The sequence below is a fragment of the Poecile atricapillus genome, chromosome Z (assembly GCF_030490865.1).
Source record: "Poecile atricapillus isolate bPoeAtr1 chromosome Z, bPoeAtr1.hap1, whole genome shotgun sequence".
Classification (NCBI taxonomy): domain Eukaryota; kingdom Metazoa; phylum Chordata; class Aves; order Passeriformes; family Paridae; genus Poecile; species Poecile atricapillus.
In genome coordinates, this window is record NC_081289.1 from 112,055,942 (window position 1) to 112,083,495 (window position 27,554).

Genomic DNA, 27,554 nt, shown 5'->3' on the forward strand with positions numbered 1-27,554 from the left:
AATGTTGAACAGTTTTTGGAAGGGATTTCTAGTAGCATTTGAATAGGATCATGGTTCAGATTGTAGCCAGTTTTAAAGGTTTTCTGCACTTACTTCATTGGATTTAAATATGAAAATGGGCCCCATTGGTACAAAATACCACTGGAGTTCTACAACTAACTAGAAGTTCTACAACTTCTCTGTAGAAGCCACCCTGGTCACAACTTGGTAGAAGCTATAAAGGTGTGATTAAAAGTGTGGTGTGAAGATTCTCTCCTTAACAACTACATGTAGACATGGAAAAATCTTTCAGCAAAGCTCTATGTATTTTAAATTAACTATTTTACTGAAAGCTAGTGCTTTCTTATAGTGCAGACAGGCTCTTGTGTCTGTATGCTTCTGCTTATGTATCCAGTTGATGTGGCTGACTGCATAAACTTCATGAAGCATAAAGCACAGTGGGTGACAAGCATCTTATCTAGGTGTCATTTGTTTGTAATGGCAATGAAACTACCATATAATTTCCACATATACTACTCTGAAGTAGTTTATGGTCACTGTCACTCATGGTACTGTTGTGTGTGGATATGAAGGTCCACAAAGTGGTAAATTAAACATGTAGTTAATCCAAGTACTGTGAAAAAATAGATGCTTAGAAATATTATTAATGTTTGGGTGTTTTCTAAGGGATTATTTCTCTGGTTGTCTTTTACTTCATTACATATTTTGCAAAAAAAAGGGGATATTTGATGTTTTTTAATTATTATTCTTTCAGCAGTAATTCCTTAAAATAGCATCTTGTGGTCCATATAACTTATGTTCTGAGTCAAGTATGAGTCTGAATCAGATGGTTCTTTATTTATAACAAGGAAATAATCCCTTCTCTAAGAACTGGCCCAACAAAATACAGAAGAATTCTGCCATTAACCTGGACAAGATAGAGACTTTTTTCTTAGGTTCCCGTTTTTCATAAATGCAGTTACATAACAAACCTGGTTATCCTGGGAGCTATGTACAAAGAGATAAATTACATTCACTTGTATTCTTGGAAAAAAATTTAAATCTTGTAAATAGCAATGACTAACTGAGAAAGATGCTTGATTTGAGCAGGTGATTCTTTTTTTTTTTTTTTTCCTGCTGTTCCTGGAAGGTTAAATTGAAGAATTTGCACCTGGAAAAATACTTGCAGAAAATGATTTTGAGATTATCAAATGGGATAGTTTGCACAAATGGGATAGGTGTGGAGAAGAATCCTGCTCCAGTTCTCCAACAGCCATGGGTCTCATTCCTGGCTGATATTAAAATTATCCTTCTTGGGCCTGTTGCCATCAATTACAGGAGTATTGGTATTGAGGTATCCGTCATTTCCATTGGAACTGGGGAGTTCCAGACTGAAGTTCTGCTGTTCAGTGCACCCCTCAAATGCAACAGTCACGTATGGCTCACCGCCCCGTGGTTCAGACAGGTCTGCAGTGTGTTGCTAGGTGCCAGTGTGCAGCACCCCAGGGCTTCCTGCCTGGATGGGTGCAGATAGTCTGAGCCTTCCCCTGACCAGATGCAAGCCGTGTGTCTTCTCCAGAAGTCATGTTGTCCCATTAGCATGGCACTGAGCCCATGCTCCAGCCAGCCAGGCACAGGTCATCCCAGCCTAGAAGCCATGTAATCCCTTGGAGTGTGGGTAGACCAGACACATAATTGGCCATATCATTCCTACATGAGCCATAAGTGAAACAGCCCAGGACAAGACTGAGTAATTCAAGATTGGTAAATGAACTGTACATTCATGTAGATTTATTGTAAATTCACCACTCATCAAACACAAAACCAATCCCAACAATGAAATTTGTACACGTTTTTAAAGATCGTGCACTTTACTATTTTATTTTTATTTTTATTTTATGTCACATAGTTGTCTTAATGTAAAAAGAAGCCATAAAAAACCCAGAAGACTAGTATGGGGTTTCTAAGTAAGGGGATCATTAATTTTAAAGTAAAGAATCATTTCCATGTCTCTGTTTGAGGTATAATGTCAAATACTGACAAATAAATGTACAGTAAAGCAGGATCTGGTTTTGCCTTAGTGATGCTGTGAGTAAGTCAGGGGAGTTTGCTCCTCATACTCTTGAGTTTTCCTGTGGGGCTGTACAAAATGCTGCACCTTTGCAGTAGGGACTCAATCCTGCTACCCTTGTTCACCCCAGGAGAAGGAATAAAATGCTTGCAGAGTCAGGCCCAATGAAGCAATTAAATCATTATGCTACTTTGAGGTTTTCTCCCACTGAGATCACAGCAAAGGAAGCTCCTTATGTTTTAATAAGTTTATAAGAAATGAGTTGCTTCTGTCAGTTTTTCAAAAAGTTTTCAGTGTCAGGTTATCCAATAGGAATCAATAATTTATTTTAATCCCTTATCAAAATTAAGTAATGCCAAAGGATTTCACTTGGTTTTGTGTTCATTTCCATTATCAGGATCTCTGTTGCAGTTTTAATTTTGCAATCCTGACTCTGGGGAGTTGACTTACATGAATTAAAATTATTTCTGTCACTTAAGATGGCAAGATCAAGACATGGTATTGTGATGTGAAAATAGTAGTGTGTTATAACTGACAATCAGATGCTATTTTTGTAATAAAGTGTTTTTAGCACATTTGTTTCACTTTGTAGTTTTCATATTCTTATGACCCCTCATTTTCAGCCTATTGTAAGAAAAATTTGAAGTTCCCCATCTTTACTCATTTCAAACTTTAAAAGTAAAAATACATTGCTATGTATTTTTTTATTTTGCAATTCCAGGCAAACCCCTGAAGATTCAAGTTTTTCTCATGTGTTTAAGTGTATGGATCATTATTCACTAGATGAAACTTTTGTGTCTCTGAATCAGTACGTTCTCTGTGAATATAAGTTTGTATATAGTATGAAAGTTACCTTTATTTGTACATAGGCTCTTGGAAATAATCCCTTCTATCAAGGTCCTACTTCACTATCTACAGAATGTTTCACTGTGGTGTGTACACTTTCTCACCTTATCATATTAATACAGAGTTCTTCATATAAATCACTTAATGTAACTGAGTTGTCTAAGTGTGAATAACAATAATAACAATAAATACTAATAAAAATACTGAAGAGTGTGTCAGTTTGCTCAGTATCTTTTGTGTTAATGGTCTTGGTTACTTGGTTGTCTTGTTGTTACTCTGAAAATAGTATTTTAAGTACCTTCTTTGGTAGTTGATTTTGGTAGTTTGGGTTGAGTGATGATCTGCAGTGCTGCTCGTCATTTCTGGTGTTCAAGCTGTACTGCTTGCCTCTTGCTGTGTCCCAGTGCTACCTTCTGTGTATACACAGAGTAAAGAAATTGTCTGTCTTCCAGTGAGCTTAAAATTTTGTTAGACAAGGATTTTTCATCTACAGCACAATGTGAATCCAAACTACCTGGAGCTGTGTATGTCTGGAGCCCTGTTGTTCCATTCAGGATCAAGTTTCCTTACACTTTACTGATACATTTGGTCACAAGATGTTTTGAATGCCATTCTTTACTTTGACACCTTGTTTAACCTCCAGGCTGCACAGACTGTTGTCCTTGCCAGTTAGGCTTTTTCCATTTTTTAAATTTTTTTTTTGTCAGTCTTCTGGTGAATGCTGCATTTAAATAAAAGAATGATCTTCCATAAATTACAGCAAAAGAAGGTCAGATTTTCCCATAATGAACAAAACTTTCCATCTTCTCAAGTTAGAAAACATTGCACATGGACATTATTACTTAATATTTCTCCCACAGCAGCCCCAGGAAGTCATCTTCCCCAGAGAACTAAGGTGTTTTTGTGAGGCATAATGCCAACACTGAAGGTGTGAGCTCAGGAGAGGGGATTTTCATTCATCTTTAACCTGATTAGAGCCTTAAAATTTTAGACTGAAATCAAAAGAAAATTGCAGATAGCCAAGGAGTTGACAACATTGATTGTCCTGAGATATTCATGCCTGCCAAACAACAAAAAACAACAAGGTCAAACACATCCTGCAAAAAACAAAGTTAGTGTAGGCTCCAAGTCACAGAGACACATGTGGGATGTTTCAAAATTTAGATTGGAGATAGAGAGTTTGTAAGAAGACATTTAGACTTTTTTGAGAAGTGAACATGCATCCATACACACAGAGGTGCTCATAGCTTTGATCTATAGGTGTGTGTTTTCTTACCCTACTGCTGGATAACATTTAATCCCTTCCTCAAGTGCAGTGACATTTGTAAAGAGGAGGATTTTAAATCCTTCAGTACCACAGCAGGTCTTGATGGTATATGACTGGGTTGAGCAGGGAGAAAAGAAAAACGTTATATATCCACCACAGTCCTGCCTGGGGGAATGAAGGCAAGTTGCCTTACTATGTATCCACAAGCAAGTACTTCACTGCCTTACCAGTAGTGCTGCAAAAAACGTTCACTATTACTTCTTTATTTTACAAGTAGTTGCATTTGGAGTGTTTATTGACAAGGAGAAATCAATGTGCATGTTAAAACGAAGTTCAAACTTTCCTTCCCTGGAAAGACTTCAGAATTTCCCTTTAAAACAAGGAATTCCTTTTCTGTCAACACATATTATCAGAGAAATAAATATTTGTGCCAGAAACTTGCAAGGAGTACAGAGAGCTAGAGTACAGATTTTAGCCCTGAAGAGATGTTTTTCATCCCTTCATCTCTTATTTATGCAAATTTTCACATCACGGTTTGAACAACATATATATTGTGTGGACAAGGGGGCGTTTTTTGGCAGGATGATGAAGTAGTAGCAATTAGTTGTAAATCTACAGTATAGCTTCTGAGGCATCAAATCCAAACTGAACCATTTCTTGTTAGCTAAATATGAGGATAGTCAGAGAAGTTACTGGCATCCTGTAAGATTAAAACACTCCAAATACAATGTTTGAAGAACAGTTTTACAAAGAATGAAACTCTGAACAAGAGGTGTCCCACCAACCTTTGGGTTGCCTGCAAGCACTTTTTGCCTGTGCACCAGCAATGATGAGTAAATACCAGCCCCCAGTACAGCTTTCCACTAACTGCTGCTAAAAATATGAAACTGCTCGTGCTGGTTCTGCTGTGTTGCAGTATTGCCTGCAGTGGGGTTGTGTCAGAGACGAAGAGCAGGTCTGGCTTGGGCTTGCTGTCTGAGGCAGAGGAGGCAGAGGAGGAGGTGGGTGGAAGGGTGTGTTTGTGGGCACTGTCTGGCATGGGAAAACATGCCGCTTCCATGGACCCTGCATTTGACACTGTGATCCTGAGAGCAGGGCAGGAGGGGAGACTGAGAAAAACTGACATAAAAATCAGTTACAATTTATGTCTAAAAGGACATATAACAGATGGGTTTCCCTCCAGTTCCTTCCTTCCCAGTTTAATTTTGCTGTAAAATGAAGGAACACAACCCTGAATAACATCCTCTAGGGGACACTGTGTAGGCAGGGAGGTTGGACTTGATGAGCCTGCCGGTGATGCCTTCCAACCTTACAAATTCAGTGTTTCTGTGAATGGTTTAGTGCACTGTATGGTAACATGGTAACAGGGAAAAAATTCTTCCACTGCCCGCTCCTCACCCCCACTTATTTCCTATTCTTTGCTACTAACTAGTAAGAAGGAAAAGGCAAATTATTCCCAGAATTGTCAAATTCCCTGTGAAGATCTGGACCTGCTCTTGTCATGTACTGCCTGCGTGCCTTGATACTATGCCATATTGCTGGTCAGAATTTGCCTCTCAAAGCAGAGACCAACTCTTGCCAATTTCCAAGACTAAGATATTGTAGTCTGATCCTCTGGGACTAGGACATACTGCTAGCCAAAACTTGCTCTAGAGAGTTTCACTAAAGTTTGTAAAACACAAGACTGTTGAAGAAAAATTAGTTTGAGTGTTGACTCAGTCAGAAGTATAAGTAAACTCATTTTCTGTTATATTAGATAGTGAATTTTTGAAAAATTATTCCCTAAAATTCAGTTTACTTTCCACTCAGAAGAACAACTTTCAGCAAAGCTTTTGCTAGAAACTGACTGAAAAAAGGAATTGCTAAAAGTTCATGATTGTTAATATGCAATTTTTCCAAGAAGAAATTTCCTGGGCAGCTTTCTCCAACCATTATCACCTGTTTTGCTAAAAACCTATTTAAAACATGCCAGGATGTTTTCCTCAGAAGAGCTGGGACAAGCATGATGGAGCCAAATCTTCCTTGTCCTCAGGCCTGTTTTTACTGCCCTCGCTCACTCTACATTCCTATCCTCTCTGCTCCTCACACTGCCCAGCATCCAAAATAATTCCTGTCACCAATGATGCCCCAGCACCAGTGGAGGCAGCTGATGCTCAGAGCGAGGAGGTCTCAGGCCTTTTGATGCCTCGTAAGGCTCAGGCAGCAGAAAGGATCCTCACCTACAAGTAAATCCACAGCCCTGGAATGAAACAGTCATGATGTGACTCAGGCTCTTCCTTTGAGGCTTCGTTTTGTGTATTCCTGGGATTTCCACCTTTTCTCATGTGAAGGATGGAATAATGCTTCAGAATTTTTAAAAATTTAATAGGGAATAAAAAAAGAGACAAAAGTTCAGTGCTGGGGTGCTCTTGGCAAACAGCCAAAGAACATGCTAGTAGTCCCTGATAGTGTTTTTTTATACTGTTACATTACTGAGGTACATGGATATTCATAAAGTCCATACATTATTCACACATTTCTGTGAACTGTTTGATGTTACGGAAATTCTTCTGTTTGGTTTCTTCATACTCTGGTTTATCTGCATGACATCCTGTGTGTTAAGTCAATATAGTTTATTCCTTCTTGTGTCTCCATCCTGTTGTTGTATGTCCTCTTTAAATTTAACATGGTATTTTCTAATTGTCGTCCGGAGCTCTGGTTTGTGTCACAGTTATCTTATCATTTGGATAAGACAGCGGAGAGGGGGGGTAACATGATTGACTTACACCATTTGTTTTGGTTACATAGAGGTATTTTAACACTCAGTGTTTAGTTAAGGCCTATAATATCATATATTCACCCCACTACTTCTATAAGCTATGCAGTACATACTTAAACTGGTAGATTATATTATACTAACAGCTAAATAAAGGTATACATGATACTATATCTAAATACTTGTGATCAATGCAGAAACTAATATATAAATGCAAAAGCCAATATCATATTGCAGTCCTTTTTAACAGTCCATAAATGTGAGGAACTAGCTAATTATCTTACCCTATTCTCTGAGTTAGTTACATGAATAAAAGCATTTTAACCTCACATAGTCTCTATTTCAATATTATGCTACGGCCTAAGATACACTTATCACACTACTATTTATATAAACTATATGGTGCATACACAAACTGACAGATTATACTATACCAAAAAGCAGTTAAAAGAAAATACAAATTGTACCATATCAAAATATTTGTGATTATTAATAGGCAAAAGTTAATACATAAATGTGAAAGCCAATACTGTATTGTCATCTATAACACTCGTCTTAATTAGTATCTCAGTAAGTCATTTGTATTTTTGTAACCCATCACACCCCTCAGGGGAGTGGGCTTTGCTTACAGAAGAAAGCATTGTGAGGGGCTAATGCCCACATGATGCTCCTTCAGGCACACTGCCTGCACTGCCATCCTCCAGGCAAGGCCAGTTTGGCACAGCTGGCACCACAGCTGACACCACAGCTGACACCACTTCTAGCTGTCTGTGGTATCACTTGGCAGCTAAACACAGAGTGGCAAGGTCAGCTCTGCAGGCACCACCAGGCACCGTGGAAGGAGAAGAGAGCAAGTGGCAGAAGCAGGGCATCCTTAGTTGCTTCACAGTGGGTTTGTGCAAAGTCTGGGTAGCAACAGAAAGGTGATGCTATGTACATGCACCCACTGCCTCAACTGCCCTGGTGAGCTCTACCATTCTTGCCCTACAGAAAGAAGTTTACTGGCATGAAGGTGCTTTGGCACCTGTACCAACTTGTCTAGAGCTGCTAATGAAACAGACTCCAATATGCACTCCTTGTGAATGGACACTTCTGGGAAAGGGCAAAAACAAAAAATCTCTAAGTCACCAGATCCGCCACAAAATCAGGAAGAGGTGGGCACAGTATCTCCCAGAGAAACACTGATCTTGCAGAATGTCAGGGGAGTTAGGTGGACTGAAACACAAGCAGGTCATGTCCTCAGTGCATGGAAGGTGGCTTATCTGGATTAATAACTGGTGCTGGCATGGCTGCTGAAGCTTTCATTTTCTTGGAATTACCTTAATAGCAAAGTGTCTGGTAGCAGGTGTGCTTGCGGACATTTGCAGGCAATTATCTCTGCCGACAAGGAGACATAATAAAACCCTTAATGCAGGAAGAGAGCAAGGCACAGCCAGGCAAGGACATTAAGCAGGGCAGTACATCTCATCGTGTCCTTGTTCCAAATATATACTTAGCATCACGACAGCTGTTCTCCAGTCAAAACCCCTGCTGGCCTTCATTGCAACAAAAGCATTCTCCTCTGGGCTGATTTCAACTCTGAATGTTAAAGAATAAGGGCAGTGATAGAGGTCATAAAGAGTGCAGTAAATAGTTATTACATTTGCCAGTACAGGGCAGGTGCCTAAACAAATCTCGAGGTTTCTCTAGATTCCTGCATCAGCCCAAGGTACAATAAAGAGCGGCTGGGCTTGGATGGAACTTTGCCTTTCATGTAGGGGATGTCTTCCCACTTAACACTCATCTCAGGGTGAATTTCCTCAGCCCCACCATACACCTCTGAAGAGATGTGGATTGTATTTTCCTTCTAGACAGAGATTCAACAGATTTCCTTCCGTTCACTATGTGTTCTGGTTGCTATGCCAAGTAATGGAGTGAATCCCATCATTTCCTGGGGAAGGGAAGGTGAAGGTCTCTGCACCTCCAGGAGGGCTCTGGGTGAAAGCACATGTCTGCTCAACATTCTGAGCTACACAAACCCACTGTGCAATACACAGCCTGCCAGCAGGCTGCAGGGAACAACTTGTCCAGACTGGTTGCATCTGAAGGCCTTGCTGATTTTGACCTTGCTGTGGACCACCAATGAGGCAGCAGCAGAAGAATGAAAATCTGATGACTTTGAGAAGTTTGTCAAGCTACACAGAGCTAAAAACTGCAAAGGAAGGAGGCTGAATTAACCTCTCTCTTTCTCCCACAAGGCTGTCTGCTTTTAATTTCAGTTAATATACAGCTAATTTGAAAGAAATAAAAACCTGGAAAGTCAAATTCATATAGGAAAAGTCATTTTTCTACTCTAAACTGTACTTCTTCCTCAATTTCTCATTATTGGGAGCAGAGTTAGTCTGAGAAGATAGCACCTTTCTTTGGCACCAGAAACAGCAGTCTAACCACAACTTGGTGAAATCAAGTGAGTGTTTCAAACTGGCCATTCTGTCGAATTGGGAGACAATATCTGGGCATTTGTTTGTATCTGGGAATTTGTTTCTTGGAAGTTTGGCTTTGCATGCTAATGTGCAGGTGTTGTCAACAAAAACAGAAAAAACAGAAACTCTCCAACATCATCTTTTCAGTGTTAGAGAATCAAGGCATTACTTTATACTGGCCAGGATGTGCAATTGAAATCATTCCATGGTTCTTTAGCAGACTTTTCCCATACCTATATAGGCAAAACCCCCCAAAATTCTCACACTTGGTCTTAAATTACACAATTCTTAGTATTGTAATATCCTATTGATCCCTTTACCTTCAATGTTTGGTCCTCCTTCTTTGGTTCTCTTATCAATCTTCTCCCAGACCAGGTGTCTCTGACCTCTCCACGGGTTAATGTTTGGGATAATGCTCATTAATGTTAATGTTCATTTCTGTCTTGTGTATCCTCTGGCTACTCCCAGTCCATAGGTTTTAAGCTCATCAGGCCTCTCCCTGTGAACAGAGTCTTTTGTAGAGAAACTTCAATTCCCCTGCCCCTGGGCAAAGGAGAGCAAACCCTTGACTAAAGTTACATTAAAAAATATTAAAAGTTGTATCATTTCCAACAGTATCTGCTGAGGCATAAGGTAATATTTTTAACACAAAATTGCAAACACCACAGTTCTAGGCATCTCAGCTATTTAGAATATTTGAAATAGTGCAAATGTATGTTTGTTTCCACCAGAATTACAAAAATATTATTAAAAATATATCTGGCCTTTAGCGTATTTAATGTCCTTCACTTCGAGTAAGACTTGTCCTCATGTAACAACGTCCCTTTAATTTACCCCCTCCCCTGCCCCTGTCTCTCATGAAACAAAAGATGTTGTAGTTACAGGATGTCTGCCAACTTGTTTCACACACAGTGCTGGAATATAGCTTATGCTGTAATTTTCAGGCATTTGGTTGATGCCCTGCTTCTGAGAGGAAGGATTCTTGCTAATCTGTTTACAAACATCTCTTTCAGCTGGTGAGGGTCTTCAGGAGAAATGGGTCTTAATGTCTCTATCACCCTCAAAGCTGAAGAAATTTGTTAGAGAGCCTAGTTAGTTTGACTTTAGGCTAATAGACAAATGGGTCCTCACAAAGTCTATTGCAGAAACCAGACAGCCTAGATTTCTAAATATTGGAGGAAAATTACATGTTCAGCAGGGAATATGTGGTAGGTGGTTTGGGAAGGCTGTACCTTCCTAGTACCTCAGCCAATTTGGAAAGGAAGGGGGCAACATGTGGCCGAGAGCTGAGGATAAAAGGAGGCTGCATCCTCTGAAAGCTTGAGAGAGGGAAATCCCACATGCCTTAGAGAGTGGATGGGCTCTCTCCCTCTATACAAATAAAGTTTCAGGACTCCTCTGTCTCCTTTATGGACTTTTCATAGTGTGATTTTCCACAAGCTTACTTTACATTACCTTCATCAGACTGCTCGAGTAAATGTCTTCCTGGTGCAAGTAGTTTTGCCTGCCTATTTTTTAGCATGTGAACAATGGCACAGTAAGTTCCTGAGGATACAGATCCTCATCTTCCTCTGGCTTACGAAATATTTAATCTCTTATTTTGTTCTATTTAAAGTCATCTTCCAGAGGTTCTCATCTTTATGTTTGTGAACATTTGCTTTAAATAAAACCCTATCCTGGCATAAGGCATCTGCTCTCTGTGGACTATGACAAGAAGAGATGCAGAAATCTATGGAGGAGAAACATTTGAAACATTTAGGCATTGACAGGCCCTGTTAACATCTTTCTGCCCTTACACCCCACCAACTGGGATGTGATGGCACAGGGTGAAAATCTAGCAGAACAATCATGTTTTTATTTGGCTGATAGTGGATTTCCGACCATAAAAATCAAATGCTGCTGGAAACTACTATGTATTTCATTTCTCAGAGCTTCCTCAGCCAAAACAGGTTTGAGGTAGGTGACTTTGTTGGAAATGATACAACTTTTAATATTTTTTAATGTAACTTTAGTCAAGGGTTTGCTCTCCTTTGCCCAGGGGCAGGGGAATTGAAGTTTCTCTACAAAAGACTCTGTTCACAGGGAGAGGCCTGATGAGCTTAAAACCTATGGACTGGGAGTAGCCAGAGGATACACAAGACAGAAATGAACATTAACATTAATGAGCATTATCCCAAACATTAACCCGTGGAGAGGTCAGAGACACCTGGTCTGGGAGAAGATTGATAAGAGAACCAAAGAAGGAGGACCCAATTAGCACTGAAGGTGAAGGCAATGATAATCAGTAGGAGATTGAATACTAAGAATTGTGTAATTTATGGGAATAATGGGAAAAGTCTGCTAAAGAACCATGGAATGATTTCAATTGCACATCCTGGCCAGTATAAAGTAATGCCTTGATTCTCTAACACTGAAAAGATGATGTTGGAGAGTTTCTGTTTTTCCTGCAGTTTCGATGACAACTTGACGGATAGCAGTTCTGCTACTGACTTTTCTTTAGTCTGGTACCACAAGCTCTAACATGCATTTCAGCTTTCTGTCCACAGCAGCATGACTGAGAACCCACAAGGAATGATGGTCTCTCCTTCCTGAGATACATACCTGAAGCAATACATAGTACATTTTTGTCATTGACAATGACTTTCAGGTCAAGGAAGGTATTTCTGCTGTGTATAAACAGTGTTCAGTCCTTGAAGCTGAAGAATTGCTGTGAGTTCTTCTAACTATGGGATGTTATTTGGGTCAAGGGCAATACTGGGAACCATAGAATTCACAGAAAGAAGGGGAAAATGCTCCCTGAGCAGCTGCAAATTGTCAGGATGACAACTGGGGAAAGTTCAGGCAGGAGACTTCAATGACAGAGCACTCTAAAGCCCTCAGATCAAAGCCACAGACAGTACAGTTTCGCTGCCTGAGAGATGATCATCTTGTAGTTGCAAATAGGTCAGGGAGAGAATACAAAAGGGAAAGAGTTTTCTTCATGACACGTCCCTTGTCTTGCTTCTGTCAGGTCCCGAATTCTTTGTTCCTTTTAACTGGTCCGCATTACTCCTAATGGAGTGTACATTCCCTTAATTTTGTACTGTAGCCTGAGTTAACCAACCTAGCTTATTTCACAGTCTGAACAGTGTCTACAGGACTGGCCTTGCCCTCAGTGATAGCAAAATCTCTGTGGGCTTCACAGTGGGAGATGAGGTAGATGCATGAATAGTGAGCCTGAAAGAGTGACTTTGTCTTACTTGCTGGAACTGTTGCTTTCAGAGATTGCACAGAGAAAACTAAAAGCAAGACAAATCCATTAGTGCCAACAAAAGATTAAAACTACACTCAGATGGGTATAATTTGTGCAATACTTCTTCATGAACAAAAGGGCTAGGGAGACAGTACTGAAGTTCAAATTCATTGTATTGCTGTAGGGGAAAAAAAGACAAAATGTATCCTGTGGAATGGTAATTGCTGATTTTAGACAATTACCTCAGTCTTCTGAAGAGTAATGAAGAAATATCCAGAAGGTATTGAAGTCTGTTGCAGTTAGAACAACAGCGGATCAATAGAAACAGATTTCCCAGTATCTCAGTTGTCCCTCTTTCCTTTAAAACATGATAGAATGCCTGCCTTTCCAGTGATGACATATTCTTGTATTTTACTCATGGCTAGTTTCACTCAGATATGACAGTAAGGTGAAGATCCCAAAGGCAATCCAGTTTTCCATGAGCTACATTGAAGCAGCTACCTTAGTACAGAGCAAATAGTTGCTATCAAGTGCTTCTGCTTAAAAAGAGGTGAATAACCTTCTCCACTTTTAAGCATAGATAATTCATGAGAAGGAGAGCCAGAGACATGAATACCTTAACAACAAGAAGGTTTTCAATTTGAAAGGCAGAGAAGTGTTCTAAGTTCAACTTCTTCAGGTTGTGGAGTTTCCCATATTGCTTTTTTCTGGCTGGCTGGCTGGCTTTTACAGTAACTAAAGCCTTTTCTGTAGCAGTAGTCATGCAAGGGTTGGTTTGGATTAGCAAAACCAGTTAGTGTTGGAGGGTGTGGTTCTGAAGATACAGATTGCCTGCTACAAGCTCCCACCCAGAGTCCCCAGGCTGGGGCTGAGGTAGGCACCAGCCCAGTGGCACTGCCAGCTACAGGCAGGCATCAAGGGATGGAGGACTGATTGTTATCCCAGGTGGTTGGTCCCCAGCAGGGTTAACAGTTTAGCAGTGCTGTGTGTACAGTCAGTTTCCTGAGTAGAAGGACTATATGAATTTTTGAACAAAAAAACCCCAACATGCATATCATGTTCCATTGCAATGGGGTAAGTAGATGCCAGAGCCAGCAAGACATGCCCAGAGCCTTGAGAGGATACAGAGGTCAGCAGGAGAGCAACCAAAGGACAGCTTTAAGGAATTCCAGCACCCCAGACAGAAAGTCAGCCTCATGAAGGGCCCAGTTTAAATGTCTCTATGCTAATGTAGACATTTAATGGGGAATAAACAGGAGGAACCAGAGATGTGGGTCTACCTGCAAGGCCATGGCAGTAGTGGCATCACACAAACATGGTGAGATGACTCCTATGACTGCAGTGTTGGGAGGAAGAGGCTCCTTAGGAAGGATGGGCAGGGGAGGCAAGGAGGCAGTGTTGCCCTCTATGTCAGTGACCATCTGCTCCACCAGGAGCTGGATGAGGAGCTTAGAGCTTATGGGTCAGGAATAAAGGGATGGCAGGGACAGGTGGAAATCTGCTACAGGCCACCTAACCAGAAAGACTGAGCCAATGAGGCCCTCTAATAAAAAGAAGAGCAGCTTCTCATTCACAAACCCTGGTCCTCATGGGGAACTTCAACACCCTGACATCTGTTGGAGGGACAGAACAGAGGGGCACAGTCAACTCAGAAGATTTCTGGAATGCCTTGATGACAACTTCCTCCTCAAAGTGATAGAGGAGACAACATGGAGAGATACATGATGAACCTTATTCTTACCAATGAGGAGGGGCATGAAGATAATCATGGGGCTAGAGCAGCTCTGCTATGAGAACAGCCTGTGAGAACTGTGGCTGTTCAGCCTGGAAAAGAGAAGGCTGCAGGGTGACCTAGTTGTGGCCTTCTAGTACCTAAAGGGGCATACAAGTAGGCTGAAGGGAGACTTTTCACAAGGACATGCAGTGATAGGTGATAGGACAAGGGGGAGTGACCTTAAACTGAAGGAGTGTAGGTTTAGATTCGACGTTAGGAAGAAATTCTTTACTACAAGGGTTGTGAGGCAGTGGAATGAGTCATCCTGAGAAGTTGTGGACAGCCCACCTCTGAAAGTGTTCAAGAACAGGTTGGATGGGGCTCTGAGCAACCTGATCTTGTGGAAAGTGCAGGTTCTAACTACACGATCTTTAGGGTCATTTCCAATACAAACCATTCTATAACTCCATGATGATTCTAACATTCCATCCATTCCTCTATGCGTATTACACTACATATACCTCTGAGCTGAATATGTTGGGGGGATTTTAAACACCATTGAAGGCATACACTTGTCAGAGACTTTAACTTGCTTAACATGGTAGGATTTTTCATCTTGGTACTAAGCAACTTCAGACATTCAGAAGACTGAGAAACATCTTACATTTTTGAAAGTTTTTCCACTTTCTAAAGTTTTTTTCACAGTTTTTTCCAGTCTTTATTAAAAAGACTATCAGGATTATATCAATAAAGAAATTTGACATCTGTTTTCTCCTATTTCCTTTCTGGAAAGAAACATACAGAAAGACAGTTGACCTTTGTATTTGAATTGCAGACCTAATACTGATGGAGGGTAACATTTTTGTAAAGTCTTTTTTCTCCAACAGTTGTCTATTGGATTAACTCCTAGTCTTCTAATTAAAGTTCAACTAGGCATGTTTTGGGGGGAAAAAGATACAAATTTTCTTTCTCCAGTGATAAACTTCAACAGAAATGTGTGGTAATCTGCCACTTCTCATGTTTTATCATGGATCTCCAGTGGCAAGAGAATTACACTGAGAAGATACTTGCAGAGGCCTTTCCCCAGTGCTGACTGAAAGTAGGAGAACTCTTACAACTTTTCTTCCTCCTAGTATCTAATTAGCAATGACCTGATGAATTTTCATCATAATCCTCACCCATAGAGGTTTTATTTGCTTTTAAAGCCTTCCTTCCTGAAGCAAGGTGTCATGGTTTGACCCTGGCCAAAAGCTAGGCACCTATGAAAAAATTCACTCATTCTCCTCTGCTATAGTTGACCAGAGGAGGGGGAAAGAAAAAATAGAGGGCTCATGAGTTGACATAAGAACTGGGAAGAAACAGTCTAAGGGCAAAATAGGCCCAAATTTTAATGGCATAGAGAAAATTTATTAATAGAGTTAAAAGAGGATAATGACAACTAAAAAAAAAAAAAAAAACCTTTAAAACACTATTTTTTTCCCAACAGCATAGAGAGAGAAAGCATGGGGTTTTTAGTCAGTTTGTCATTTCTACAAATCTTTTTTCAGTTTGCTTAGGAAAGAAGGGGTTTTTTTACTGCTGTGGTGTGGGGTCCTTCCCATGCAAGACACCTGTGAGCTTCTTCGGTGTGGTTTTAATTTTCATGAACTGTAGTCCCACTGGATCTGCTGCAATGTGAGTCCCCTCTAGGCAGTCTTCCTACAACTGTTTGCATGGGTCATTAGTTCACAGGGTGTAGCCTTTTAAGGATGACCTGTTCTATGGAAGCAAGGGTCCTCTATCTTCTCTCTCTGTTTGAGTTTCCCACTAGATTATAGATTTTCAGCATCCACTTGCTCCAGTGTGAGCACCTTTTCTCATGGGCTGTGAATGGATTTCTGCATCACCCCATACACTTAATGAATTACAGGGGAATAGTTGAATTATAGTCCTCACTAGAGTTTGCAGAAGAATTTCACTTCCAGCGTTTGGAGCACCTCATCTCCCTCATTCCCCTCACTGACCTTAGAGTTGCCATGTTGTTCTCCTCGCATGTTTCCACTTTTCCCTGACTCGGAAGAAAATTGTTGTCTGCAGGTTCATTTGTTCTCAAGTTCTATCAATTGAAAAGTACTTACAGGGTTTTCCAGTGTTGAAAGGTTGATCTCATCTGTGATCCGTATCAGGGAATTTCTCACCATGCCCCTTGCTGTTAGCCACACGGTCCCTGCCAGCAACATGTGCGCAGTGCTGGACATTGTGGCACAGGCACCATCCAGTGCTTCTCTTCTGCTGCTGCCACTTCTGCCCTTCTGCCCACAGCACAGCTGGCTAAAATCAGCCAGGTAGGCAGAGTACACCACCAGACATGGCAGTGGCCACATGGCCCTGGGTGCATGGTCCCAGCCACAATGCCCCAGCCCCACGGCCCTGGCCCTGTGGGTCTGGCAGATGCACAGATGCTCGCGGTGCTGGGAGGGCCCTGGATGCAGCACCTCCCTGTAAGACACACTTCGGGGTGTGGACGGTCCGAGACACGGCAGAGACCTCTATAGTTGAGTTAGATGTTAGGAGTTTATTTCAGGGCGTGGGGGAGAGAGACTGCTATAAGCCAGCAGATAGAGTTCAAAGCAGGCTTGGAGAGAACAATACAAAAGGGGGTAAAATATGAATACATGAGTTCAAGACTTAAGATTGTGAAGAAAGAGGGTAACAGAACAGAAGTGAGAGAGGGGAAAAAAAGAGCTGAGCTCTCCTTTACAATTACTTATATAATCTATATATTTGAATATTCTATTCCTTCACTAACCAATCTTTAGAAGTATACTAATACAGTAACATTTGCGTGCAACCTATAGAAATCGCTGCATTTGCATATTTTTAGTTATCTCAGGGTCCTTCAGACCTTTCCTTATAAGGCTGGGGAGAGGGGTCTCAGCTTAGTTTTATTGGAGGAAAGAATGTGTTCTAGCATACCAGACCAGTTTTTTTGAATTATTCAAACCGTGCCTTCATTTGTATTTCTTCCTTAGCCTTTCTGGCTAAAGAGTCATATTTATAATTTCTTTCTAATTCTACCTTCCCAACACCTCCCCATCCCTCTGAAGGAGAAGGACTGCACATGGTTATTTTTCCTTCTCAAAGATGTCATCACAGAGACATTACCAACGTCTCTAATTGGGACAGCAGCATGTCCATTGTCAGAGCCTTTAGAGACTGGCTCTGCTGTACATAGCAGAAGCTTTGAGCAGCTTTCTTTCTCAGAAGCTGTTTCTGTGGCATCCTTTGCCCCCACTAATAGGCAGGAATGAATAATCTGCCTCACAGAGAACCCATCCTGCATGCTATCAACAAGACTTCTCTATCAGCTAGCATGAATTTGGTACTCAGGTACTATGATGTGTACAGACTGTCTCGCCTGTTTTTCTTAAAGCTTTGACCTTATAAAAGCAAGATCAGATCCAGGACTGTAAAATTTTTCAGTTTCACATTTATACAGGCACAAATAATGCCATATATGCTTACATTTACCTATGCTCTACATGTACAGTATATGCTTTACATTTACAGTTTTCTATTGTATGAGTCATTCTTTTCCTAAAATGAACATTTGGGGTCAGAGAAGAGAGGAGCAATGGGAACAGAGAAAAAAATGAGATCACTGCAGAATATTTCAAAGTTTTTTTCCATTAGAATGTCCACTTTTTCCTGACAGTTATTGCTAGGAGCACTTTAAGGGTCAATCATACATTTCATTATGAATGGAGGAGCAAAGAGTTGGTTTCTCACAGAGAGAGCCTGACATGAGGTTTCCTGGAGCACCTCAGCTGTCATTCAGCTGCAAACCTGTCAGTGATTTCAAAGCTGTTTCCACAGTCAAGGCATTTTTTTCTGTGCATTTTCTTCACACTATCAAGATGCTATCACCCACACATTCCAGTTAAATGATATTAAAAAATGACAGCTCATACTGCAGTTCTGCCCTTTCCATTTCTGATTCCAGCTGAGATACTAAATGGGCTGAAATTCCCAAGGTTGCAATTACTTCCTAAATGCTGTTTAGGCTCAAGAAATAACATCACTAATACTGCATACAGAGCCTTTTCTATGATGGAAAACTTTCATCTGCCACAAATGCCACCAGAGTTCTGTGCTTTTCCCTGGTCTGTCTTTCACTCTATGTTACATTTGCCAGTGTCCTGCCTATGCTATAGCTTTGATTGCTGCAGTAATCAGTGAGATCACAGAGTGACTTGTACTACTAATGCCACATCAAACCTTCCCAAAAAGAAATAGCAATAACAACAGGTTCTACTCTTCTTTACTGTAAAGATGTAAATAAGATGTGGCTAATTAAAATAGTAAGAATTATTTGCTTATCTAAATGCTCATCTTTATTATTAACAGTCATAGAGCCTTATAGCAAAAACTAATGCTTGCATTCAATTGCTGTCTAGGATAAATCATGCATTTTAAAGTTATCTTTATTATTATTCATATTGCAGATAATTTTCAGCTATAAAACAGCATGCTACAGTCTGAGGACTGACAGATCTTTATTCCTCATTTTACCAAATATAAAAACATTGAATCAAAAAACATTTAGCACTTGTAAAAAGGAACACACTCTCACACATTGCAATTAAATTCTGATATTCATAGTAAAAAGGTATATTTGAGGTCAGGCACTCATCACAGTTCAGTGGAGGACTGCCTTTCATATAATTTACTGCAATGTGCAGTATTAAGATAACATAGTCTTTAGAAAGCAGCTGATCTCCCCCTTTGCAAGTGATGTAACACCCTTCACTTTAGGCAGAGCACCTCTGGTGGAAAGGTCTTTATATTATGGCTTACATTAAAATTTATTTTGTATACTCAGGTCCAATATATATTATGTATTTAGACATTCTATGCTGCTGAATACTGCAGTCACAAACTGCCACTAGTATCAGCAGCTTAGAAGGTGTCTAACAGCTCTGCTGCCTGTATTAGTTTTCAGTGCTGCAATTACTGGCAGTGGTTGCACAGGCAGAGAATTAAAGATTTAATAACTCAGTCTAGCAGAGGTATGAGCTTGAAAGCCAGGACACAGCAGTTTTATTTGCTGTGGTGAATAAGAGAGTGAGGAAAAGAGGAGAACTACAAAGACACTGAATTGTGAGAGTACACACCAGGTTAACTAGCAAAATAGGTAACTAGCAAGAGAAAATTTGATGAAAAAGTACCAAGCAGTAAGGTGAAAGGACAAGGCCACTGTGCCACATGGTCTGCAACTGTAAAACACCGTGAAAGTTCTCAACAGCATTATTTATGATACCATGAGTATCATAAATCCTTTCTTATGCATTTTACTCCTTGTAGTGTTTCTCCCTTTCTGCAGTCAAGTTTCCCTCAGGTAAGACATTGTGCTGTCCATCACAGTTCAGGGGATGACAAAAATTGACACAGAGCATGAAGTAAGAAGCAAGTGTTTGTTAAATAGCAGATGTAGCCTTGCCTTTGGTGGATGCCTCATGTCATGCTCTATGAGGTGTTGCAGGGCTATTAACCCTCTTCCCCTCCCTGGTGCTTGTGGAGAAGACAAGAGCCGCCTACGCAGTTTGCTCCTCACAATCTCAACTGAACAGACTTCCTGTGACAGACACCCAGTGCAAGGATTTTTGTCTTCAAGAGAAGACCCTTTATAAAGACACCTTAGCTTGACAAGGGTACAGCACTACAAAATGAAAAGAAACATGCAGTATCCATGAATTGATGTCATGCTACAGTCAGAGACCAGGAGACCCAAACAAGAGAAGCTCTGGCTTCTTCATTCTTTCTCCTGAATGGGTAAAAGACAGGTCACCCTTACTTCTTGATGGTAGGCTCAGTTCTGCATATGGGTTGTGATGTCTGGTTTCATTAAAGCAACACGAACTGTTTAGGCTCAAAGGTGTAGCTCTTATTTAAAACAAGGAATGGAAACATTACATGAGTATGTAAGCTAATACCAGAAAAACATCTTGTTTGCCTACATTTAAAAGAGGGTAGTTTTTGACACAAATTTCATGATCTTGGGGAAAGACAATAATCTAGACAAAGCCTGATTAGCTTGACTTCATACCTGGTCCTCAGATATCTAAGATACTGGAGAGTGTCACTGACTTTAACGGGAATTTCCCTAATCACCTGCTAGCAGAGTTGGATGCCAGCATACCAGCAAGTCTCTGCAAGTATGGGATAAGGTTGCAGTAGCATTTAATGGGATTCACACACATGCATATATAAATATACCAGAACTGTCATACTGGGCATTGGAATGGCATTGGAAACTGATTATGCACTGCCAAAGGAATTACACTGACTTTCAAAGGACAGAACCTTAACACAGACACAAAAATCAATCCAGTACCTTTTCATAATACTGCAGCTTCATGACTACCAGGAAAACCACAAGTTATGTCATCTAGAGACAGAGAATTTGAGACATGGTATAATAGCATCACAAGTAACAAAGCTAAAGATTTCTGGGAAAAGTTGGAAGTGCTAAATCTAGTCCATATAACAAAGGACAAAGGGCTGTGCAGGTTATGTTCCTGCTCACAGATTTAACATTTTATTTTTCCAATAGCCCTAATAACTGCAAAGAGTTTACAGTAACCAAGATAAAACATCCCATTTATAAAAATAATGCAGGCTCAGGAATGAGATTGCTTCAGTCCAACTTTCAAATTAAACTTTTCTTCACATCACCACTTCTTTATTTATTTCAAATACTATAATAATACTACAAAGATAGTCCAAATTATGTACTCCATTTTTCAGGATCAGGATTTATTCAGATTACAGAAGTGGATTAGTAAAAGTCATGTTGTGATTACACCTCTTTATTTCTACAAGAAGATATAATAGGTATCACTAATACATTGAGTGACTTCTGTCATGGGTTTTTTGGTTGGGTTTTGTTTGTTTGTTTGCCTTGTTTTTGTTTTTTGTGGGTTGTTGTTGTTTTTGCTTTGTGTTTCGTATTTTTTGGTTGGTTGGTTTTGGGGTGTTTCATTTACAGCTAAATTCAGAAGGCAAGCCTAAGTTAGCATCTTTTCACCCTTTGCCTGATCCATCCCTTTCACTGGAGTTCAGAAAGGTGGCAAACTAGCTAGCACATTACCCAGGGGACTTCTGCACCATCAAAGCCTTGACTCAGCCAGACATGTGAGTGCAGGACCAGCAGGAAGCCTTCTCCTATGGTATCCTTCTTCCTCATACTGTGCAAATGTGCTGGTAATAAGTCTTGCAGTCTGTCCACTGGTCCCTTCTGCTTGTGTGACTGGAACAAAGGGAAAATGTGGCTACTGCAGCACTAGAATTTTTGAACAACAGGCTAGGCAAAAACCTTCCTGAGGCATTTTTGAAAGGCTGAGTCTGCTTTTGAGCTACTGTTGATTTACATGACTTTGTGAGAAGATTCCTAGCCGTATTTTGCCATCATTTCATGACAGCAGACTTTATACATGGGTTTTGCTGTATTGATCAACTTCTCTCCTTTTAGCAAAGTAGCTTAGCAATTAACAAAGCTGGTCAAGATACTGTGATCAGTGAAACAAACCACATCACTTCTCTGTGGAGATATTATGTGCAGCTGTGACAGCACAATATTGAAACACTGATTTATCTGTTTGCCTAGGACACTGCAATCCTTGCTTGGTGCACTGCCAGCAGAGAAGCAGACCACAGTTCTGTAGCCAGACTTATAAGGAGTCTGTCTACATCACTCCAAAATGTGTTCATGTGGAGAATCACGTTGCAATGCTGTATGGGTTTCTACAAAAAAATAGGTCATTTTCCCTCCTCTGCAGTCCTCTTACAATACCCACATTTTGTTTTAGGTTTTTCCCTTCATAGTCTCTTCCTAGGCAGTTGTCTGCTTGTGACTTTTCCCCTCATGCTTACCAGTAACGCCATCATCCAGTTTCCTTCCCCCTTATCTCACGGACAACCTAGCAGTTTCCTCTTGTCGGCAGAACATCTTCCCTAAACAGACAGTCACCTTCATCACAGCCCTTTTTTCCCCACAGATGTCTAGTAAGGCACTTGTTTTGCATCCCAGCTGTTAAGCAATATCTCCAAGTAGTCATTAACATCAATAACAGGTATCACTTCTATACAAACACAATATTCAGCCTTGTGCAGATTTTGCCCTCTGGTTCATTGCTCAAATATGGGCTCTTTTTTTTTACTTTCTCTCGGAAAACAGGGTTAACCCCGAGAGAGAGGGCCCATGCTTCCAGACATAGAGGGCCTTGCTTCCAAACTAGAGCTGTGGAGGATTGCACCCCGTGGATGAGTGACCCTTACCACAACAGTTTTGATGAGACTTTTTGCCTGTGGGAGGAACTGCCTGGCATAGCAGAGAAAAGACTTGTCTCCCTGAGTGAACAGAAAAAGATCTTGAGTGACAAACCACCACACCCTGTTTCCCTGTGTTGTCCATAGGAAAGAGGGAGCGGCTGGGGAGAAAAAGGTGTTTTAAAGGCTTATTTTAGATCTCATTATCCTTGTCTGACTCTGTTAATAATAAACTTCTATTATAAAATAAAATAAATAAAACCTTTAAATTTGAACCTGTTTTGCTCTTAGTGTATTTTTTCTTCCAGTCCTTATCTCAACTCATAAGCCCTTTGTTAATCTTTTTTTCCCTCTCCTCTGCCCAACTACAGGAAAAGAGGGCGAACAAATTACTTTCATGGCTACCTGACAACTGCCCAGTATCAAGCCACAACACCAACTTAACAGAATCCTTGCAACACAATGAAGCGCTATACTTACTGTGGCATTGATGTAGGAACTCTGACATAAAGATACTTGAGATAATGGGAATAGAGATAGAACCACACTACTTCACAAAATGTTTTGTAAGAAGCTTTAGAGAATCATAGATTCATAGAATGGCTGGGGTTGGAAGGCACCTTAAAAGATCTAGTTCTAGCCTCTCTGCCTTCTGAGAGGGATGCCTTCTACTAGACCAGGTTGTTCAGAGCCCCATCCAGTATGGTCTTGAACACTTCCAGAGATGGGGCATCCACAGCTTCTCTGGGAAACAAGTTCCAGTGTCTAATTACCCTTACAGTAAAGAACTGTTTCCTAACATCTATGCTAACTCTATCCTTTTTCAGTTCATTCCCCCTTGTCCTGTCACTACATGCTCTTGTAAATAGTCTCTCTCCAACTTTCTTTTAAGTTCCCTTAAGATAGGCCACAATTAGGCCACCCCAAAGCCTTCTCTTAGCCAGGTCAAACAATACTAATTCTCTCAGCCGTTCCTCATACCAGAGCTGCCCCATCCATCTGGCCAATTTGTTCACCCTTCTCTGGACATGCTCCAACAGGTTCTGTGTCCAGCTCTTGGGTCCCTCCTATGCTGGGGATCCAAGAGCTGGACACAGAACCCCAGGTGGATGTCAGGGACTGAAATGTTAAAATTCATGGCTCAAACATTATCATAAAGACTTTTGCCCATTATTGCAAAACTGTATCACGAACATGCACCACCAAAGCTCACCCTTGAATGAGTCTCCTGACTGAAACCCTAAACTGTGAGTTAAACTGGTCAAGGCTATTCAAGATAAGAAAAGTGACATTATTGTTCAAATATTGTTAATCTCAGGCTTAGGAAGTAATGGATAAAGCTAGTAGAGCATTCACAAAAGCACTAAGCCCAGCAGCTTCAGGGTGGAGGCCACAGCTCTAGGCTTACCTGTGGCCAGGCTTGCACAGACACCCCACCATGGGGCAGGAGGGTTTCAGGTGCATGTGAAAACCTCTTGTCAGAGGCAGTAAACACCCATCCTCCACACTGTGCAGACTAGCTGAGCTGCGGAACCTCCCACCTCAGAAAAGTCACATCTACAGGAGATTCACATGAGGGGTAGGTAGCTGAGGGGGTTTCATGGCCCATCAAAGGCCCCCTGAAGGGTTCCCCAGACCCTGCACCAGAGCACTGCATGAGATGCAAAATAATGCCACTGATCCAAAGTCGAACCTGGCTCTTCTTGGGAGACAACTCTTCACACTCAATCCATGTACTGATGCAAAGCGAAACCCCTCCACCACTTCTTCCTCCCCTGTACCTTCTGAATGGCCTGCAGCCATCCACAGCTGCACTCCAGTCATGAGATTCATCCTACTGAATTTCAGTAACAGCAACAAGGTCATAACTTTCTAGCAGCACAGTGGCTTCCAACTCCTGTTTACTGCCTGTGCTGTGAGGATTGGTGTAAAGGCACCTCAGCTGGGCCGTCAGCAGTGCCACCTTCCTAGAGGTGCACCTCTTAATTCTTTTGAGATATTTTCCTGGTGTTTCTCTGTTGGCTCCTCAGGAGCCTCTTGCTCATCTGTATAAGACTGCAGGTGTGCTTGCCAGGGACAAGCCTGATATTGTCCTCCTCCCCCCCCACATCTGGTTTAAAGTTCTGCCAGGGAGCCCTGCTAGGTCCCAAGCAGACACTCCTGTGCTGAGAAAAGTGAGTCCATCTGATGTCAGCATATCCAGTGCTATGTGGGCCTTTCCATTTTTAAAATTAGCTCAACTTGGTTCAAGCAGAGCACTGATAACACTATGGTCAGGGTTTGATCCCCATACAGGCCATCTGCTTAAGAGTTGGACTCAGTGACATTGGGAGTCCCTTTCTAGTCAGAATATTCTGTGTGATTTTGTGTATTCTGTGCTCTCCAAACAGACTGGGCTTTGTAAAGTCTGTGTCATAGCAGATTTCCCATAAGCATGATCATAAGCATGACCTTTGTGTTCCTGGATTCCTCCTAACCTAAGAATCTACACAAATTTCAGCTACAATTACTTTCCAGTAATGCCCACAATTACGCTCTTATGTACAGGCGGTATTTCTCTGCCAGCACCATCAGGCCAAATACTCACCTTTACTTCTGCCCACAAGTCATTCTGTCCAGCCCTTGCACACAGCAACAAGAGGAAAAAAAATATCAGTGTCTGACTCCCCAGACTCTCACCAACTACTCTGTATCCCTCTCCTAAGGCAGGATCAGCAGTGTCCATATCCTGTCCAAATGCCTATGGCTTCTCCAATTGCTCCATAGGTATCTATATTCATGAAGAGATAGCAATACCAACCTTCCACAGTCCATTCCTGTGTTTCCTGCACCTACACTCTCCTACTGCCCTGAATCTTCGCACACTTCCTTCTATATACTTAAATCATGTTCGTATCTATCTCACAATGTTTTTTAAGGCTGTCTCCTTCTCTATACATGTCTTTTCTTCTATCCAACTGCTGTTAATCCTCATGGGTGTTCTCTGAAGGAAAGGATTTCTTCCTGTCTTACAGGATTTTTTCAGCATGAATTTTAGTTTTTTTTCTTTTTAATGAGGTGATGTCTTATTGTGTTGTGAGGTGCCTAAGGGAGGCGAAGACTTAGTTTCAGGTAAGCATTGTTAACGTGAGAGGCATGGCTGTAAGCCCAGCTAGTGTGAACTTTGACCTCCTGCTTTGGGGGAGGGGCTGTGTGAGCCCTGGATGAAGTTATCCCACCCCAAACCCCTTGTGAAGGGCAGCCCAGGAGTTCTGACTGGGTTTGAGCCCCTGGGGTTTCTCCCTGGCTGTACTCCTAGTGGTCCCTGACCCTGAACTCCACCCTGATTCTGTCCCTCAAAACCCATCACCCTGCCTCTGCTCAGGGCTCTCTGTCTCTGAATGAGTTTATTCCCATGCTGAATAAATGGTTTCATGAACAGAGGCCCGCCTCGTTCTTGTCCCATGCTGGTTCTCACTAACTGTAGCTTCCCTGGACATGATCCTGCAGTTGCAGACATTATTTGTATTATATTTGGCTCCTGATCCATACTAATCCTTTAGTTCTTGTATTAAGGACTCCTTTCCTAGTTACTCTGCATTCAGCATTGTCAATAATAACTATATAGGCTTAATACATAGTCCTTACTCAATTTTGTTGTTTTGTTGGTGTTTTTTTTTACACTTCAGCCACCCACCTTTGGATTTTAGACTTCTTTCTCAAGGCATGAACAATCTTCCCAGACTTTACCAGTAACTTTTATGTGGGCACTGCTGAGCAATTAAACAGAAGGTGACCCAGGAAGGACTTTCTGCTGAGGTCCACTTTACACCTTCTTCTAATTTTATAATGGATCACCTAGAACAGCTCAGGAACAGCTATCCAAACAATTTTACACAAATCCACAGACAGAATTTCCATCAAACACAGATTTTCTATCACTTTTATAATAATGTCCTGTCAAACCATGCTAGAATGCTTATGTGTCAAAATCTGATAGTACAGTTTCTTCTATAGCCACAGTGACAGCAAATAGCCTGCTGTAGAAGAAAACTAAATTAGGTAGACACAACTTGTTTTTAACCAACACCTACTCACCTCCTCCCTACATGCTGGAAGTTTACAAACAGGTTTTTATGGTTCCCGAGTTTGTGGCATGGAAGTCACCTCCTTCAAACTGCAGTCTTTCTCAGCTTGCACTGTGTTTAACTGACAGCCTGAAGTATAGCAATACAAAACATTGCCAACCAACCTCCCGGGGGAGTTTCTGCCTTGTAAGTTTGGAGGAAAATGTTGATCTCTGTGTGTCACACAAGTAATTCCTCTATCTCTGGAACAGAAGCATGAGAAATTCTTTCCATGTGTAAGGAGCTCTGGATGCTACTGTAACTGGTACAAGCCACAGGGAAAGCAAATCCAGAACCTGAGCACTGCTTTGATTTCCTTCCTGGGTAAGTTTGCTATTATCTTAACAATAGCTTGTTTCAGAGACCTGGCTTTTCTACTTGACCATCTTTTGCACAGTTTGTAGAAAATTACCTCCAAGGCTCTTGCCTCTGTAAGATTTGGACAAAATAAGCATGGAGCTCTGAAGCTATCAGGGAAATGCAGTGGTATGATGACGCTCCTCTTGTTTCCATGGGAAACCATGTCCATAAATTCCAGATAAGAGCAGACTGAGTGACACAACAATGTATGAGCCAACCCACCAGCTGTTTTTGAATTTTCAGCAGCTACAGACATTAATTCTGAATGAGTAACATTCTTGAGTTATAGCTATGCCTTCACACAACAGCTATTTCCGGCTTGATTATAATTGCTTATGAAGATCCATGAATGTCTCAAAAATGGTCTTTTACATGAAGTGAGAGGAACCATGGTAAACGGGAAGCAGGAGGGGAAGGGCAGGTGCGAGGCTACTATATAGCCACAATCTCACTCC

The 27,554-nt window shown here is 41.2% G+C and overlaps 1 protein-coding gene across 1 annotated transcript in view; it reads right to left on the reverse strand.

The window, feature by feature from the left end:
• Window positions 1-27,554, reverse strand: part of ACER2 (alkaline ceramidase 2) — a 50,863-nt gene that overhangs the window by 3,424 nt on the left and 19,885 nt on the right. The gene's annotated exons all lie outside the window — the stretch shown is intronic.